The 18,311-nt window shown below is 38.9% G+C and overlaps 1 protein-coding gene across 30 annotated transcripts in view; it reads left to right on the top strand.

Moving 5' to 3' along the window:
- FARS2 (phenylalanyl-tRNA synthetase 2, mitochondrial) overlaps window positions 1-18,311 on the top strand; it is a 538,971-nt gene that overhangs the window by 61,534 nt on the left and 459,126 nt on the right. For 2 of the 30 annotated variants that reach the window (XM_042938004.1, XM_042938000.1), the window contains exon 1: window positions 2,908-3,252. The exons of 25 other annotated variants lie outside the window; for them this stretch is intronic. The gene's annotated coding sequence lies outside the window, so the exon portion shown is untranslated. Of the gene's footprint in view, window positions 1-2,907; window positions 3,272-16,260; window positions 16,368-18,311 lie in introns of those variants that run through there. 3 more of the 30 variants (XM_042938003.1, XM_042937996.1, XM_042938001.1) reach the window with 2 other exon arrangements.

The raw sequence follows: 18,311 nt of genomic DNA, 5'->3' as shown, positions 1-18,311 counted from the left end.
TTTCCCATTGGACTGTAAACATTAAATGCCTTAAAGAGGGACTGTACCTTTTAAAATCGTTACTTTTTATACCTGTCCCCTGGATTGTCTAGCATATTATTTTGTATGTTATGTATGTAGTGGTGGCTTTGTGTCATCTGAATGAATGAATGGGGGAGATGAAGGCTGCATCCTCATGGTCCCAGGAGTTCTACCAAAGCCTTGCAGTGACCTGACAGGATTGCACTGGTCCTGGGTTCTCATGTAAAACCTGCAGCAGATCTCCCAGGGGTAAAGAAGGAGGACGCTTTGGTGGAGAAATTACCTGACAAAGGTAATGCTGGAAAAGACCTCTCACTTGTGTGTTTTACTTCCCACATCATCTCACAGGATCTCCTTGTTCAACAGATGAAGAAACCCAGCCTGGTAAGGCCAAGTGTCTTCCTCAAGATCATACAGATAGTGGATGACGACTGGGAACTCAGACCTGGTCCTTTGGTTCCTGCTCTGGTGTCCCTTCCACTACATGGTGTTGACAGAACTTAGGGCACTTGTTTTGCTACTCCTATCCCCCCATACCCTCACCAGATCTATGTTTGGAGTTTACTTTGCCATATGCCCACATTTCCCCTCTCTTGTAGCTGCACAGATGTGTTAAAGAGATTGTGACCTTGATGCAATAGTCAGATAGGGTCCAGAGCCATAGAGGTCAAGGGATAGCGCGGGATCCAAATTCAGTTTCATACAAAATTACAGCTTTGCGTTATCTCTGGATTTGAATATAAACTTTTTATTTCAGAGGAAGAATGCTCAGTGTTAGTTGTGGTACATGATTTGAGTGTGTATTTGCTGCAATTGTGACCCTAATAAAACTCTGATTATGATTCATACGTGCGGAGTAGAGATTTAAGGTTGTCAAGGGAGCATTAACTTTGAGTTTCTTGATTTCTCTTGTGTGACTGAAATCTAAACCTCAGTGTTGCATCGTCTGTGTGGTGTTTTTTCTTCCTTCCTGTTTGTAACCTCTCATCCTGAATGTGACAAGCACATTTGTTTGCACAGTTGAAGTTCTAAAGCTAAAGGCTTTAATAGTGAGGGAAGTGCCCGTGGTGAATGCCAAATGGCACCACTGAGGAGACAAAGCAGGAGGGAGAATGAACAGTCTCCGGGTCCTTCTAACAGCCATGTGATGTCTGCCCTGGGATTTGAATGATTTGTGGATGACTACAGCCTGCTCAGTCTGCAATGGCTTGAGGCCTCTCGAAATTGATGTTAACCACATAAGCTGTCAGTAGTTATAGCTACTGGGTAATCGGGTTTGAAATTTATGAGTATTTACATTTCAGAGGGCTTTTACTGTGTTTTTATAACTTTGGGGTAGAAATGTTTGTCCTTGGTATGACTGAATAGCTTATTTTATGCATGGTGCTACTGTTTAAAACTGTCTCAGAGTGTAAACCACTTTTTTCCTGGGAGAGCACAAAGATAATCTTGTTAATCCTATTTGTCGACTAGTGGACAGGATGGTTTCTAGCTCCATACTGCCTTCTGTGCAATAACCAGTAATATGGTTATACAGTAAAAGAAGCTAGAAGATTCTTAACACTGTGGATAAACATTTTGTTACAACTTGCTGAGGTAGGCACTTTTTTACTTTGTTTGGTCTCAAAGGGACTAATTTTTTTTTGTTTGTTTGTGATAGGAACTATAAGCTTGTTCTCAAAAATTTAGAAAATGAGGAAAAACTGAAAGAAAAGAGAAAATTAACCCAAGTTCCTTCTAGTTGAATGCAAGCCACTTATAATGTTTCAAAATTGTCTGCCATTCCTTTCCTATATGTAATTTTTATGTGCTTGTAATCAGTCTATTTATGCAAGTGTTTTTTCTTTCTACTTAATGCATGTTTTTCCTTGTTATATAATTTCCTTTACAGATACCTGAATTTTTCATCAGGAGGCAGTTATTAAAATATTTGCTTATTCTGGCAGTGTCTGGACCACAGGCTCAGCCCTTTTTCCTCAGTGGGGTTTTGCACTGCCCCTCAGTCATGGAGACAGACCTGGGTGCAATGTCTGTTCAGTCAGTAGTGATGGGCTCCCTCTTTCTTCTGAGAGAAATTGATTGGCACAGCTCCAGTATTTTCCCAATTACAAATTATCCTCTAGTGAGCTTTTTATGCATGAAGCTTGGTATGTATTTAGGATTAGTTCTTTAGGGTGTTTTCTCAGAGTTGAATTGCTGGTCAAAAAAGATAAAACATTTTGATGTTACAGACACACACACACACAAAACATATACACAGGGTTTTATGTTGTATAATATTGTATATATTGTTTTCCATAAGTTGATACTACGAATGCCAAACATTGGAAACTAACCACACACTGCACATTAATGTTGGTTATTATTGCTGTTTAAGCTTTGTTAACTTGATAAGCAAAATAATAGCATTGAGTTTTTAATTTTTTGCTTGGTTGCCAGTGAGTTTGAACATTCTGGCATATATTTGTTAATTATTTGATTTCCTGTTTTATGAATTACCTCAGTTCAGCTTACAGTTGTGGGTGGTGGTTAGGAAAGGGTGGTGCCTGTGGGAATCTTAAAGGGCGGGTGGTTAGAACACAGAGCTGCCCTGCACACTTGGTTTTGGGAGGACAGGATCCCACATTGTGCTTTATCTTCTGCCTTACCTACACCCTACTCACATTGCTTCAAGATATGAGAATCTTTTAAGACTGAAGTAAAGGAAGGGGTGCCTGGCTGGCTCATTCAGTAGAGTGCGCGACTCTTGGTCTTAGGGTTTTGGGTTCAAGCCCCACACAGGGTATAGAGATTACTTAAAAATAAATCTTTAAAAAAAAAGTCTAAAAGGGAGAGTGTGAAGTTTTTATTTTTATCAAAAAAATGGGACATGGATGTGAGAATTTTTTTACTTTTTAAATGTAGCCTGCTATAAAATTATTCTTCTTCCATTAATTCTTTTCTCAGTTTATTGAGTATCTACTGGGCCAGGTATTCCTAGCTGAGGGAGCGTGCCATATAATGGCCTCAAGGCAGAAAGACAGTGGTAAATCCTGGGAAGGCAGACAGAGCCCGGCACCCAGATGGTAACAAAACAGATAATGAGTGAGGTCACAGAAGCGGGAAGGAGCCCAGTGATGTGGAGATTTGTAGGTCCTGGAGAATGCTGAGGGTGAGCACTGAAGGATTTGAGCTGCACGGCTGTGGTTCTGTGTTACTCTCTAGAAGGATCACTGTAGAAATGGATTGGAGGTAGGCAAGAGAGGAAGCGGTGAGTCTCATTGGATGCCTACCAGTGTAGTCTAGGCATGAGATACTGGTGGCTTACATGCCCCTGCTTCTTAAACCATCTGTGGCAAAAGATCATAATTTTTTATTTCTATTCTGTTGTTGATTTTTGTAAATTTTGAGAAACGTGAATTATTGGAAGAATGTGGCAGCCTAATTGTTCCAAAAGGATTTTTGTACCTACTGTTTTGTCCTTACCTACCATAGGTTGGCACTAGGCACCTGCAGACCCCCCTTTGTGTAGCCCCCATTGTGACTACTGTTCTAACATGCAGTACTACATCAGGCACTTTGTATGCATGGGGCAGTGGTGCACTGTTAACATTCTGTGCCTGTCACTGTGCTGTGTACAGGATAAACAGACATGAAGTCAGCGGGGTCTCTGCCTTTTCTGATTCTGTAGTCTAGCTGAATTAGGGAAGAAGTAGATGAACCTGGGGTAGATGCATTAGGACTTACTGGTGGATTAGACATGGAAGATTTAAGGAGAAGTAGGAATCCAGGCTGACTGGCAGGAGCAAGGGTTGTCTTTAAGACCTGGAGTGCGTGAGATTCATTTTAGCCTTGAGCTTTTCTGTTTAAAGAGAGGACATACTAATTTCTTAACAGCAAAATGATTTACATCTGATGCAGATTTGAAATGATTTCCAGGGAAGAAATCTAGATGGCTGGGGGATAGGGGTGGGAGGGAGCTTTACCTTTTAATTTATATCCCTTTGTATCTTTTTAATTTTGTAGTGTTTCTGTATATTACCTATCCAACAAAATATGTTTAAAACTAGGTTTTTTACAACAGCTGTGGATAAACTTGGAATAAGAAATGTGGAAGAGTTATATGATGAAAACTTTAAAATCAAAGGGCTATGATAGGAGGGTTGAAGAAATGGAAAAAGGAAGAGTTTAGAAAGGAAGGCTCAATATTGAAAGGGGTCAGTTCTCTAGAAATTTGTAAAATTGGTGCTTTCCCAATTCAAAAGAGTTTTGTTGTTTATGGAGGGAGTTGGCAAATGATACAGAATTCATCTGCAAAAATAAAAATGGGAGAAAAACCTGGGAAATTCTGGAAAATGAAGAAGGAGCAGCACCTGGACTTACTGTATGTTAAAATACATTATGAAGCTATCATTACTTAAACGCTGGAACTGGGTAACTTCAACTTCTTGCTACAAAAGAAGAAATAGGCAGACAGATCAACAGAACAAAATAGTATCCAGAAGTAAACCTGAAATGGACCTGAAATTGGATTATGATAATGATGGTTTTCAAACCACTGTAGAAAATAGATTTTCCAATAATTTAAATGTTCGGGGAAACAAGATTAAACAAAATGCATTTTTTTCTCTTTCATTCTTTACACCGAGGTGAATTCCATATAGATCAAAGATTAAAGCATGAAAATACAAAGAAGTAAAACTGTAAGAAAACATGGATGGACTTATTTATAATTTTGGAATGGTGAAGACCTTTCTCTAAGCCGTATATTTGTAACACATGTGGCTAAGAAAGAGTTGCCAATAACTATCTTAATTTTAAAACAATTCTTAATTTTAAAAGAATTCATAATGAAAAATGAAATAATGAAAAACTATTAATCCAATAGTGTGTGTGTGTGTGTGAGAGAGAGAGAGAGAGAGAATTGGTAGTTTAAGAAAAAATATACAATATACAAAATATACAGGTATGTCAATGAGGTATTATTTTTGACCAGTTAGGCAAAAAAAAATAAAAAAAATAAAAAAAATAATAAAATTCTAAGCGCTCATGAGAATTTCGGCAAACAGAAACTCTCACCACAAAAACATAAGATCTACAGACAGCATCAAAGTAGATTGCATATGCTTTTTTCCCTAGGAATCCCACCTTTAAAAAATCACCTTCCTTCTGTACTTACACAGTGATGTGCTAAGTTATGTGGGCAAGGATGCTTATTCCAGCATCATTTGCTGTAGCAAAAACCTGGGAGACCAGAGCATCTCAGTGTGGCACTGGTTAAATAAATCCTGGCACCCCCAAATGGTAGTATGATCTGTAGCTGTCCAAAGAGTGAGGAGTATGTATAATGTGCTGACAGAGGAAAAAATGCCAGTGCATGTTTTTCTTAAATGAAAAGCAAGATGTGGCCTATGACCCTGCTTATAGAAATACTCGAAGAGAATGTTTTATAGATAGATTAAATAAATCTATTAAATAGATTTAAATCTATTTAAATAGATTAAATAAATCTATTAAATTTAATAGATTAAATAAATCTTTCCAAAATAGGAAACATTAACTGTTGTAAGAAAGGTGACAAAGTAACTGAGGTAGAGATTGAGGGGGGGGTACTGTTGGAATTTTGTGTGTGTGTGTGTGTGTGTGTGTGTGTGTGTGTGTGTGTGTGTGCTTATAGTCTGTTCAATTATTTTTAACTCAACAGGGGTTATCTGAGTATGAGTTTATAGAGTTTTCTTTCTCTGTATTAGAACACTTCTATATCTATACTCCTTAACAAATGTTACGTAGAAAAAATTCTGTAAAACTTTCTTGTAGATTGTGGTATGAGACTCAGATCAACTTAATTTGTTCATCCTGTCCTCTTTAGATATATGAAGCCCTGTTAAGATTGAGACCTTTTCAGTTTTTGATCTTGGTGGTTTATCTAACTAAGAAGAGGGCCATCAGCCTCTTTTTAAGCTTAAACATGGTGGGGGGGGGGGGTTGGTGAGAACGTGAAGGTTTTTATTTTTTAATTAAAAAAATTTTTTTTTTGATGTTTTATTTTTGAGACAGAGAGAGAGCATGAGCAGGGGAGGGGCAGAGAGAGAGGGAGACACAGAATCTGAAGCAGGCTCCAGGCTCTGAGCTGTCAGCACAGAGCCCAACGTGGGGCTTGAACCACGAACTGTGAGATCATGACCTGAGCCGAAGTTGGATGCTTAACTGACTGAGCCACCCAGGTGCCCCGAGAACCTGAAGGTTTGTAAGTGATGGAACTAGAGGCTCATGATTGGATCTCGCTGTCAGAATGAGAGACAAAAAGCCACTCACAGACTGCCTTCTTGCATAACTGTAATGCATTTCTGATCCATAGTGGTATAACATCTCCATTGTGGCCCCGTGTGAATTTACTCACTGTAGATTTCTTTGGGGGTAAAAGTTAGTTTAAATAATTTTCCATGCATCATAGGATCTTCTGAATGTTAATGGGTTTTATGCAATAAACATATTCATCCACAAACCAAATTTAGGTACATAAAGCTCTTTGACTTCTAATGAGCTTTTTAGATGTGTGCAATGTCTGAAACTGGTAGATAATTTAGAAAAAAGCACATGATTTGGGACCATCTTCTGGAAGCAATTCAGATTATGAATGAAGCTGCAATCCTTGTGAATGTGCCTTTAATTCAAAAGTGATCAGTTTCATTCATGGCATTCATTTATCCCCAGAAATTAAAGTATAAAAATTTCAGTAAGAATTTCTTTTGGGTTTAGCTTGCTGTTAATCTATAAGTCTCATAACTTACATTTGTATAGTATTTTCTTGTGTTCCAGAAGACTTTTTATTTTATTTTTTTTTACATTCTCACTTATTCTTCCTAACAGCCCTGGGAATAGTCTTTATTATTTGAGGACTTATTGTTTGACATTGGAGGGCAATATCACCAACCTGGAAAAGACGTTAACAATGGTACAGAATATTATAGTAAGACAGGAGAAAGAACTGGGAATATCAAAACTTAAAGATTTGGTTCATTTCTGTAGCTGCTGGGAATGTCCTCATTGAAGAGGGTTTTGAAAAGTAGGATAATTTCCAGGATGTGCTAGAAATTATGAGGCACTTTATTCCTGCCTCCTATTCTGGCTGTTCTTTCTTAAAGAGCCATCTCTCAAAATTTCAAGACCCCAGTGGCAAGTATTGATTTATCATTTTTAAGGGATCCAACCTGGACTTGAATAAACAATGGAGTGCCTAGTATGTGCCAGTGCTGGATGTGCTGGAGACAGCTGTTCAACGGTGAGGGCGCAGTCCCTTTCCTTAGGAGCTTCCATCTGATGCTTCCTTTTGGGGATGTGTGGTCACCAAGGAGGATTTGCCCCTGGCTTCCAGAGAACTTGGGTGTTCAATGGGGTTGCTGTCTGATCAATAGGAAGACCCAACATTGTGTATTCAGTGGTATAATAGGGGAAGCACAAGTTGCCAGAGAACCTATAGGCATGGCCTTTAACTGAGATTTGAGAAGAGAGGGAGAGAGACAGAGACACAGAGAGAGATTTTGCATGTGTGTGTGTGTGTGTGTGTGTGTGTGTGTGTATTTGGAAGGTGGTAGGAGTGCAGAGCAAGCTTACCAGCAAAATACAAACAACCAATACCCTAAAAACAAATCTCAGTGTTATTTAAACAGATAATGGTTAACTAGAGAATCATCTGAATCCCACGTTTGGGGATTCTTGTCTGTGAGGGATATGCCAGACAAATCCCAGGCTAGAACATGCCACAAAATCCTTACCTAGGTCCCAGGTTGTGCACACCCAGACACCCAGAGAGACTGTTGTCAGCTAGTTCTGGTTATGCAGTCACTTATACTTTACTGCTAGTTTTATACTTTCCTTTTTTTTTTTTTTTTTTTTTTTTTTTTTTAGCAAAATATAAAAATTTATTGGATAAAAGCCGAGTGGTTTAGGGCCATACTTTATTGTCTTAGCTGATTCCCAACTGCATTTACCACTTACACATCACAACTCTCACAGCACAGATCTGTATGTATAGCTGTTTAATATGTGCTTTCCTTGTCAGTGACTTGATTGGGTATTTCCAGAAGGTAATTCATTCTTTCCTTTTGTAAATTTTAATTCCAGTGTAGTTAAGATGCCAAATGTTATATTAGTTTTAGGTGTATATAGTGATTCAACAATTCTATACATTACTCAGTGCTCATCAGGATAGTGTACTCTTAATCCCCTTCACCAATTCCCTCTCTCCTGTACCTCCACACCTGGTAGCCATCAGTTTGTTCTCTGCAGGTAAGAGTCTGTTTCTTGTTGTTTTCTTTTTTCCCTTGTTCATTTATTTTGTTTCTTTATTTTACATATGAGTGAAATCATATAGTATTTGTTTTTTTCTGACTGACTTATTTCACTTGGCAGTGTACTCTAGCTCCATCCATTGGATTCAGTGGTTGTTGGAGATGGTAAGATTTCATTCTTTTTTATGGCTGAATAATATTCCTATGTGTGTGTGTACCATACACCACATCTTTATCCATTCATCTGTTGATGGATACTTGGGATGCACCTATAATTTGGCTATTGTAAATAATGCTGTAGTAAACATAGGGGTGCATGTATCCCTTTGAATTGTGTTTTTGTATGTTTTGGGTAAATATCCAGTAGTGCGATTCCCAGATCATATGGCATTTCTATTTTTAATTATTTGAGGAACCTCCGTACTATTTACCGCAACGGCTGCACCAGTTTGCATTTTCACCAACAGTGCATGAGGGTTCCTTTTTCTCCACATCCTTGCCAATACTTGCTGTTTCTTGTGTTTTTTATTTATTTTAGCCATTCTGATGGGTGTGAGGTGATATCTCATGGTAGTTTTGCTTGCATTTTCCTGATGGTGAGTGACATGGAGCGTCTTTTCATGGGTCTGTTGGCCATCTGTATGTCGTCTTTGGAGAAATGTCTGTTCGTGTTTTCTATCCTTTTTTAATTGGATTAATTTTTGGGTATTGAGTTTTATTAGTTCTTTGTATTTTTCCGATACCGACCCTTTATTGGATATGTCATTTGCAAATATCTTCTCCTATTCAGTAGGTTGCCTTTTAGTTTTGTTGATTGTTTCCCCAGAAAGTAATTTCTGATAGAGAATTCTTTAAGGACTCTGCTAAAATGTACTGGGAGCTCTTTTAGGACATTGATTTGTACAAGTCTTAACTGAGGGAAGAGTGTTCACAGGGAATAGCCTCAGCAAAGCCTTGGATTATTGAAAAACAGAAAATGGGTCAGGTAGGCTAGTTTGTGGCTTGGAGTCAGAGAGTTGTAGGAGGTGAATCTCTAGAGGGAAGCATTGTTTCCCAAAGCTTTGTTGACTTTGGAGTCACTTGGAAATGAAAAAATACTGATACTTGGCTCCTGCCTGCAGGCATTGTGACTTAGTTGGGATGGGGTATGCCAAGACATTGGAAGTTGCAAAGCTTCCCAGATTTCTATGTGTAGCAAAATTTGGGAACATCCAAGCCAATTTATGGAGGTCTGTATAATTATGCTGAGGCATAAAGATTTTATCCACAGAGACATTTTTTGGTATGGAAGAGCCACTAAATGATTTTTCTAGTAGAATGACTTAAAAAAATTTTTTTTTAATGTTTATTTATTTTTGAGAGAGAGAGTGTGAGTGGGGGAGGAGCAGAGAGAGAGGGAGACACAGAATCTGAAGCAGGCTCCAGGCTCTGAGCTGTCAGCACAGAGCCCTACGTGGGGCTCGAACTCATGAGCCATGAGATCATGACCTGAGCTGAAGTTGGTCGCTTAACCAACTGAGCTATCCAGGTGCATCACCAGTAGAGTGACTTGATCAGACCTGTAGTTTGGAAGATATTGCTGGTTGTTTGGGGGAAAATAGATTGAGAAAGCTGAGACTGGACTAAGGGAATGTAGTCAAGGGTCCCTTAGATAAAGGTGGCCTGATGGAGGCAATGACAGTAGGGATGGAAAGAGGAAGATGGATCCCTGAGATATTGAAGAGATGGATTCAGTAGAACTTGTGGTGGGCGGGATGGGGTGTGTGGGGCAGAGCAGAGTTATCACTTGATTGAGGCCAGTGGGAGCAGGGAAAGCAGGGATGATGTGGGGGAAGGGGTAGGTCGTTTCTGTGTTTCGGCAGGGATCACCAGCACTGCTGGATTCTCCTTCCAAGGAATAGCTGAGGAAGTCTCTTGGGTTTCTACTAAGCACTGACCTTATGTGGTGAACTTCCTCTAGTCTGATTTCTCCTCAGTTAGAGCTTATATCTTGTCTGCTGTTTGAATGGATGTTTTTTCTCTAATGATTAATGATCTTGAATATCTTCTATGCATTAAGCCATGGAGTAAGGGGATTGTCCCCATATTTGTGATCCATGGAAGGCCTGTTGGCCCTGTGGGTCAGTGGCATCTAAAAAGCTTATATTTCAGTTTGGGAAATATAAGTTTCATTACTCTTTCATATAATTGAATTGAGAATTTATGTTACTTTTATCTGAAAAGATTCTTGAGAATTTTTGAGGCAACTTTTATATAGCAATCTGGATTTCTTTGAGAAAGAAATACAATCTGTGTAACAAAAGTTCAGTTGTGCTCTATTTCAGGAAAATCTAATATACAAAAATCTCAAATGATAAAGCTGGCAAATTGTGGGTGGAGATAATTGGTGGTTGATGATCTTGCTGATGGATTCTTGGTTTTGAAGAGGTTTAGGAATCTTTCATAACATAAGGTTTCTACGTTCATTTAAATTATTTGGATTTTAGGAATAATCTTTTGGGATAAGGAATAGTCTGCCTGAATATTAGATAATCAACTAATATTGTTATGAGAATCTTGGACAAACGTTAATAAGGGTTAAGACCTCCATGTAATGATGGACAATGTCAGACAAGGTGAGTATTCCTTTATATGTATGTGTTATCTGACCTTTCCCCATTATCATAGCTTCGTGGATAGTTGTCTCATCTCTTTACATGTTTGCGACACCTGCAGAACCCCGTAGTAAAATCAAACACTGTGTGACATTTTGGTCTGTTGATGTGAATGTGATTCTAAAGTCATAAATTACATGTAATGAATTTCACTGTAGATTTAATGAGGTAAATAAGTTTTGAAGCCAGAAATTACAGTTAGAAGGGAAATTCATTTAATGGTAAGACGAAGGAGCTAAGATAAGTTATGAAAATATAATCTGGAAAAAAAAACATTCCACAGTTTGAGAAATAGTAAGTTCTTAAGTATTTGCGGTGAAGTAATAGCTCTCCCCATCTTCCAAAGAAAGAATGATATACTAGCAACAAAACATGTATTTCCCAAAGCATCAAGATACACCATTGGCAGCATATTATTTTGAAAAGAATGTTTTGTTTCTAAAGAGTAAGATGATTTTTGGAGAAAGGGGGAATAGAGGGCACCCAAACACCTAACACACTTATGATGGGCTGGTTATACATGCATGTTCAGAGGTAAATGACCATGATAAACAACCATATAGGAACCTGCTTCATATGAAATGAAATCATTTGCCTCCTGCCGCCTTGCATGGCATCAACAAATGAGTTGTGCCTTAGAAATAAAGCAGCATATACTGCTGGTGCTCACTCTGTCATCTGCAAGGGCTTCATTATGGAGAGGCATGCTGGTGGCTATCCAGATGCTTAACTGGCAGCCTTCACTGACTAATGGAGCCATATTTGTGTTGGCTAACATCTGGTTTTAGAAGTTATTTATAAAGAAAAGATCGTTGTAATCCAAACAGAGAGATTTTTAAATGTCAGATGTACTGTGCAAGATACATCTAGGTTGAGTGGCACTGTAGGAAGGATTAGCTGCTTTTCTAAACACTCATATGTGCTGAGTGTTTTTTCTGTATGCAAGTAGTATTTCCATATAGCATGTTATAAACAAAATACTTGAAATAAACAGATCTTTGTAGTTTTGAGCATTGTAAATAGGACTATAATATCACCAAAATGACACATTACTAAACCAAACAGTTTCATGGGACATGTGAAGACCTTACAAGTCCACTGTCCTGTCCTCATAGTGAGAAAATAAGATCAACAAACTGAAAATCAACAATTCTTCTCAGATCCATGAGAGAATCGAGGTCACAGAGTAAATTGCTGGCCCAAGAAATGGAAAGAGGAGTGCATAGCACGAATCACGGTTTACCAGAAATAGAAGTCCAAGAGTAGAGCCCTCCCATGCCCAGCCCTTGCTCCCCTCCCCCCCCCCCTTCCCCCACCAGGACTGTTAGGAACAGTTAAACTGTAACAGGTGAATTTCTAGAGGCTTGTGGGTGAGAGTTAAAAACTACCAGGGCCCTGTATTGGGGAGAAGGACTCTGTGCTTTCATGAATTTTACTTCCAGAAGCCCCACCAGAGTCTCAGAAAAGCCCTCTCCTGTTTCTGGCAGTAGGAGGGGAAGATAAACCATTTTGAAATATATCCAGAGCATTCTGTTCTCCTTAACAAAAGCCTGCCATAAAAGATACTATTTTACTAAAGCCTAACAGACCTGGGTTTTACCTAACAGAACCTAACTGACTTGGGGAATGGGAAATACCCAATTCCAGCCCATTCTAGACTTTTGGTTTCACCTTAGGGGGAAGAAGAAAGCTGAGTAACACTTGTGAAAGTCACAGTCCAGGGGCACAGGCTCCCTAAAAGACTGAGACCTAATTATAGCACTATGTACCTTACTACCATATCAGTCATGGTCCTGGATAATAACATGGGATTATCAACAGCAAGGCTCCAACCCTTGTAAGAGAAAGCCTAAGGCATCAGGAAAGACAAAAACAGCGACACTAGAGGAATTTTTAGCCTCTTGCCACCTAAAACCAACAGTAAACGCAGCTTACCTCCTAGCCAGATACACATACAACCTCACACTAAAGGCCTTAGTTCCTTTTACACAATGCATCATATCTGGCTTTCAACAAAAGATTACAAAGCACACTAAAAGGCAAAACACAGTTTGAAGAGCCAAATGAAGCATTAGAAGAACCATAGTCAGATACAGAAGAGATTATTGAATGATCAGACTGAGCATTTAAAATATGTATAATTAATATGCTAAGGGTTCTAATGGAAAAAGTGGGCAAAATTCAAGAACAGATAGATATAAGCAGAGAGGTGGAAACTCTGGAAAGAATCAGAATTAATGCTAGAAATGAAACACTGTAAGAGAAATGAAGAATGCCTTTTGGGTCCCCAGTAGACTAGACTGGGGCCAAGGAAACAGTCAATGAGTTTGCAGATTCTTCAAGAGAAACTTGCCCAACTGAAAAGCAAAGGGAAAAAAAGAAAAAAAAAAATTACCAGAACAGAATGTTTAAGAACTATAGGACAATTAAAAACTATAAAATATGTATATTGGGAATACCAAAAGAATAAAGAGGAAAAGAAGAAATATTTGAAGTAATAATGGCTGAGACATTTCCCCAAATTGATGACAGTCATCAAACCACAAATCTAGGAAGCACAGAGAACGCTATGCAGGCAAATTTCAAAAAATGTGTGCTTAGACATAGCATATTAAAACTGCAGAAAAAGACAAAAGAGAAAATCTTGAGTAAATCCAGAAGAGATAAATAGCTTACCTGTATAAGGCTCAAGGGTAAGAATTACACTAGATTTCTATTCAGAAACCACATAAGCAAATCAGAAAAAACAGTTAACCTTGAAGTCTGTACAGGCGTATCTTGTTTTACTGTCCTTTGCTTTACTGAATTTTGCACATTCTGTGTTTTTTGCAAATTGAAGGTTTGTGGCAGTCCTGCATCAAACAAGTATGTTGGTGCCATTTTTCCAACAACAATTTCTCACTTCATGTTTCTGTGTCATATTTTGATAACCCTCACAATATTTCAAACTTTTCCATGATTATTATATTTGGTATGGTGCTCTGTGACCAGTGATCTTTTTTTTTTTTTTTTTTTTTAAATTTTTTTTTTTTTTTCAACGTTTTTTTTTTTTTTATTTATTTTTGGGACAGAGAGAGACAGAGCATGAACGGGGGAGGGGCAGAGAGAGAGGGAGACACAGAATCGGAAACAGGCTCCAGGCTCCGAGCCATCAGCCCAGAGCCTGACGCGGGGCTCGAACTCACGGACCGCGAGATCGTGACCTGGCTGAAGTCGGACGCTTAACCGACTGCGCCACCCAGGCGCCCCAGACCAGTGATCTTTAATGTTCCTCTTGTAATTGTTTTGAGGTGCCACAAATGTGCTAGGATAAGATGGTGAACTGAATTAATAAATATTGTCTGTATTCTGACTGCTCCACTGACCAGCTGTTCCCCCATTTCTTGGGCCTCCCTATTTCCTGAGACATAGGAATATTGAAATTAAGCCAGTTACCCTATCATGGCTTCTAACTGTTCGAGTGAAAGAAAGAGTTGTACGTCTCTCACTTTAAATTGAAAGCTAGAAATGATGAAGCTTAGTGAGGAAGGCATGTCAAATGCCGAGACAGGCCAGAAGGTAGGCCACTTGCACCAAAAAGCTAGCCAAGTTGTGAATGCAAAGGAAAAGTTCTTGAAGAAAATTAAAACTGCTGCTCCAGGGATCACATGAATGATGAGAAAGCAAAGTAGCTTGTTTACTGATATGTCGAAAGTTTTAGCGGCTTGGATAGAAGATCAAACCAGCTAAAACATTCCCTTAGACCAAATGCTAATCCAGACCAACTCCCTAACTCTCTTCAATTCTGTGAAGGGGAGAGAGACGTGGAAGCTGCTAAAGAAAAGTTTGAAGCTAGAAGGGGTTCACGAAGTATAAGGGAAGAATCCATATTTGTAATGTCAAAGTACAAGGTAAAGCAGCAGGGCTAATGTAGAAACTGTAGCTGGTTATCTAGAAGACATAGCTAGCTAAGATAATTTATGAAGGTGGCTGCATTAAACAGCAGGTGTTAAACGTAGACCAAACAGCCTTCTATTGGAAGATGTCATCTAGGACTTTCATAGTAGGAGAGGAGAAGTCAGTGCCTGACCTCAAAGCTTTAAAGGACAGACTGACTCTCCTGTCAGGGTATAAAGCAGCTGGTGACTTCAAGTTGAAGTCAGTGCTCATTCGCCATTCCAAAATCCTGGGGCCCTTAAGAATTTAACTATTCTGGCTGTGTCCTGTAAATGGAACAACAAAGCCTGGATGGTAGCACATCTGTTTACAACATGATTTAACTGAATATTTTAAGCACACTGTTGAGACCTACTGCTCAGAAAAAAGAAAAACAAACAAAGATTCCCCTTAAAATATTCCTGCTTGTTGACAGTGCACCTGGTCAGCCAAGACATCAGTTGGAGACGTACAACATGATGTTGTTTTCATGCCTGCTGACACAGCATCCATTCTCCAGCCCGTGGATCAAGGAGTAACTTCAACTTTCAAGTTTTATTATTTAACAAATACATATTGTAAGGCTAGAACTGCCATAAAGAGTGATTCCTCTGATAGTTCTAAGCAGAGTCAATTGAAAACCTTCAGGAACAGATTCACCATTTTCCATGCCATTAAGAAAATTGGTGACTGATGGGAAGAGGTCAAGATACCAACATGAATAGGAGTTTGGAAGAAGTTGATTCTCATCCTTGTGGATGACTTTGAGGGGTTCAGGACTTTATTGGGGCAAGTGACTACAGTTGGGGTGGAAACAGCCAGAGAACTAGAATTAGAAGTGGAGCCTGAGGATGTGACTGCACTGCTGCCATCTTGTGATCAAAGTTGAACGGATGAGGAGCTGCTTGTTACAGACGAGCAAAGAAAGTGGGCTCCCGGTGACGATGCCGTGAAGGCTGTTGGAATGAAACAGAAGATTTAGAATATTACATAACTTAGTTGATAAATGCAGTGCCAGGGTTTGAAAGGATGGTCTCCAATTTGAAAGAAATTCTATTGTGGGTAAAATGCTACCAAACAGCGTTACAAGCCACAGAGAAATTGTTCCTGAGGGGAGGACTCAGTAGGTGTGGCTGACTTCATTGTTGTATTATTTAAGAAATTGCCGTAGGGGCGCTTCGGTGGCTCAGTAGGTTGAGTGTCAGACTTCGTCCTAGGTCATGATCTCGTGGTTCATGGGTTCAAGCCCCACGTCGGGAATTGTGCTGACAGTTCAGAGCCTGGAGCCTGCTTCAGATTCTGTATCTCCTTCTCTCTCTCTCTCTGCCCCTCCCCCGCTCACGCTCTCGCTCTGTCTCTGCCTCTCTCTCAAAAATAAAAATTAAAAATAAAAAAAAGAATTGTCGTAGCCACCCCATCCTTCAGCAACCACCACCCTGATCAGTCAGCAGCCAGCAACATGGAGAAAAGATCCTCCACCAGTAAAGAGAATACAACTTGATGAAAGGTCAGATGATGGTCAACGCTTTTTAGTAATAACGTGTTTTTTAAATAGTTATGCACATTGTTTTTCAGGCATGATGCTATTGCATACCTAATAGACGCCAGTAAATATAGCTTTTATATGCACTAGGAAAAATTAATTTGACTCATTTTATTATGATATTCACTTCATTGTGATGGTCTGGAACTGAACTCACAATATCTTTGAAATAATGCTATAATCTAGTAAAATTATCCTGCAGAAGTGACGGAGAAAAAGAGTTTCTCAAAAATTGAAGGAACTTTTCACTAGTAAATCTGTCTGGCAGGAAGTGTTAAAAAAAGTTCTTCAGAGAGAAGGGAAATGATACAGGTCAGAAACTTGGATCTACATAAAGAAAGGAGGAGTGTCAGAGAAGGAATAAGTCTAGGGGCTTCTTGCTTCCCTCTCCTGAGGCACTGGTGCCATGCCTGGCACCCAGTATCCATGCCCACACCCATGCTGAATAATACAGACATGGAATTTTATGACTTTTTAGTTTTAAAAAGGGTGAATTTCTCAACTTGCAGCTTCAGTCTCTACACTTAAAAATTACTGAAATGGACATAGCAGGATCTCTGGCTCATGGAAGAGTAGAACCTCCAAAGACTCTGGGCAAAAGTGCAAAGAACAAATAAATACCAAATAAATACCAAAACAAATAAATACCAAAAGTCTTGTTCCCTTCAGCTCTGTGTATGTTAACCATGCACCTTATTGTCTCTTATGTAACAGAAATTTTTGTTATATAGTATCACTCTGCCAGTGGTATCATTTTGAGGTGAATCTCTCAGACCTTAAAGAAAAAGGAATTGAATATACTAAGTGTAGACATACGAGCTCTTTAAAAGACAAATGTTATTGTAGCTTTCCAAACTAGAAATGAAAAGGCCACTGAAGCATCTTATATGTTTTAAATTTTCGTAAGTTACTATTGATGGCTATCAACCACATAAAAAGAATCTCTTGGGGTAATCCCCCTCTCTTTCTTAAAAAAAATTTGTCTTGAGACAAGTGTGAGAAAGCACTGTGGATTATTCCCGGTAGTGAATGGTGCATTTCTTGCTATGACCTCATAAGGAACCATTGTTAGGGAACTTCATGCACCTGTAGGAGTCCATGGTTGGCCCTAAGGTTTTTGGTTCTTTTACCCAGGAAGCTGAGTTTTGGTGACCTAAGGGATGTTGACCACAGTTAGCTTTTTTCCTGTTTGGCTTTTTGTCTTTTTTTGTTTGTTCTTTTTATTTTTTTTCTTTAAAATTATTTCCTTTTTTAAAAAAAAATTATTTTACTTTCATTTGTCCTCATTCTTTTTTCTTTATTTTTCTTTTATTTTTCAAGTCTCTTATTTTTTTCTTTTTTATGTTTTTCTATGTTTTTCTTTTTTATTGACCATCTGTACTAATGAAGACATTCGTATTGACAGCAGCTTCTTATGACTATTGGCCAGGCAGCTTCACCAAGGTCATGTTGACTCAGCATATTATGGGACAAAGGTGGCTGTGAATATCATTAATAGATTCCGGCAGAGATTTTCTAGCCTCCAGAGACTATTCCTTGAAGTCTGAAACATGAAGGTCTCGAATTATCCTAATAATGTGAAACTGTTTGACATGATCTTGATCCAGGACCATTCTACCTGGTCAGGGTGTCTACTAGTGGAGGAGAGATATTTGATTACTTGGTGGACCATGGCTACATGAGAAAGAGGCTTGTAGCACATTTTCTAGACAGTGTCCATGTACAGTGCTACCACCAGAAGAGTGTTGTCCACAGGGACTTAGAGCCAGAGAACTTGCTTTTTGTTGTTGACCTTAATGTCGAGGTTGTGGACTTTGGCTTTGGTAATGTGTTCACCATCGTGAATGTATAAGCTGAATACCTCTTGTGGCAGACCTCCTTATTCTCTGGAATTTTTTTGGAGTCATA

The sequence above is a fragment of the Panthera leo genome, chromosome B2 (genome assembly GCF_018350215.1).
Source record: "Panthera leo isolate Ple1 chromosome B2, P.leo_Ple1_pat1.1, whole genome shotgun sequence".
In the NCBI taxonomy this organism is placed as follows: Eukaryota; Metazoa; Chordata; class Mammalia; order Carnivora; family Felidae; genus Panthera; species Panthera leo.
This window is presented reverse-complemented; position numbering and strand designations above follow the sequence as displayed.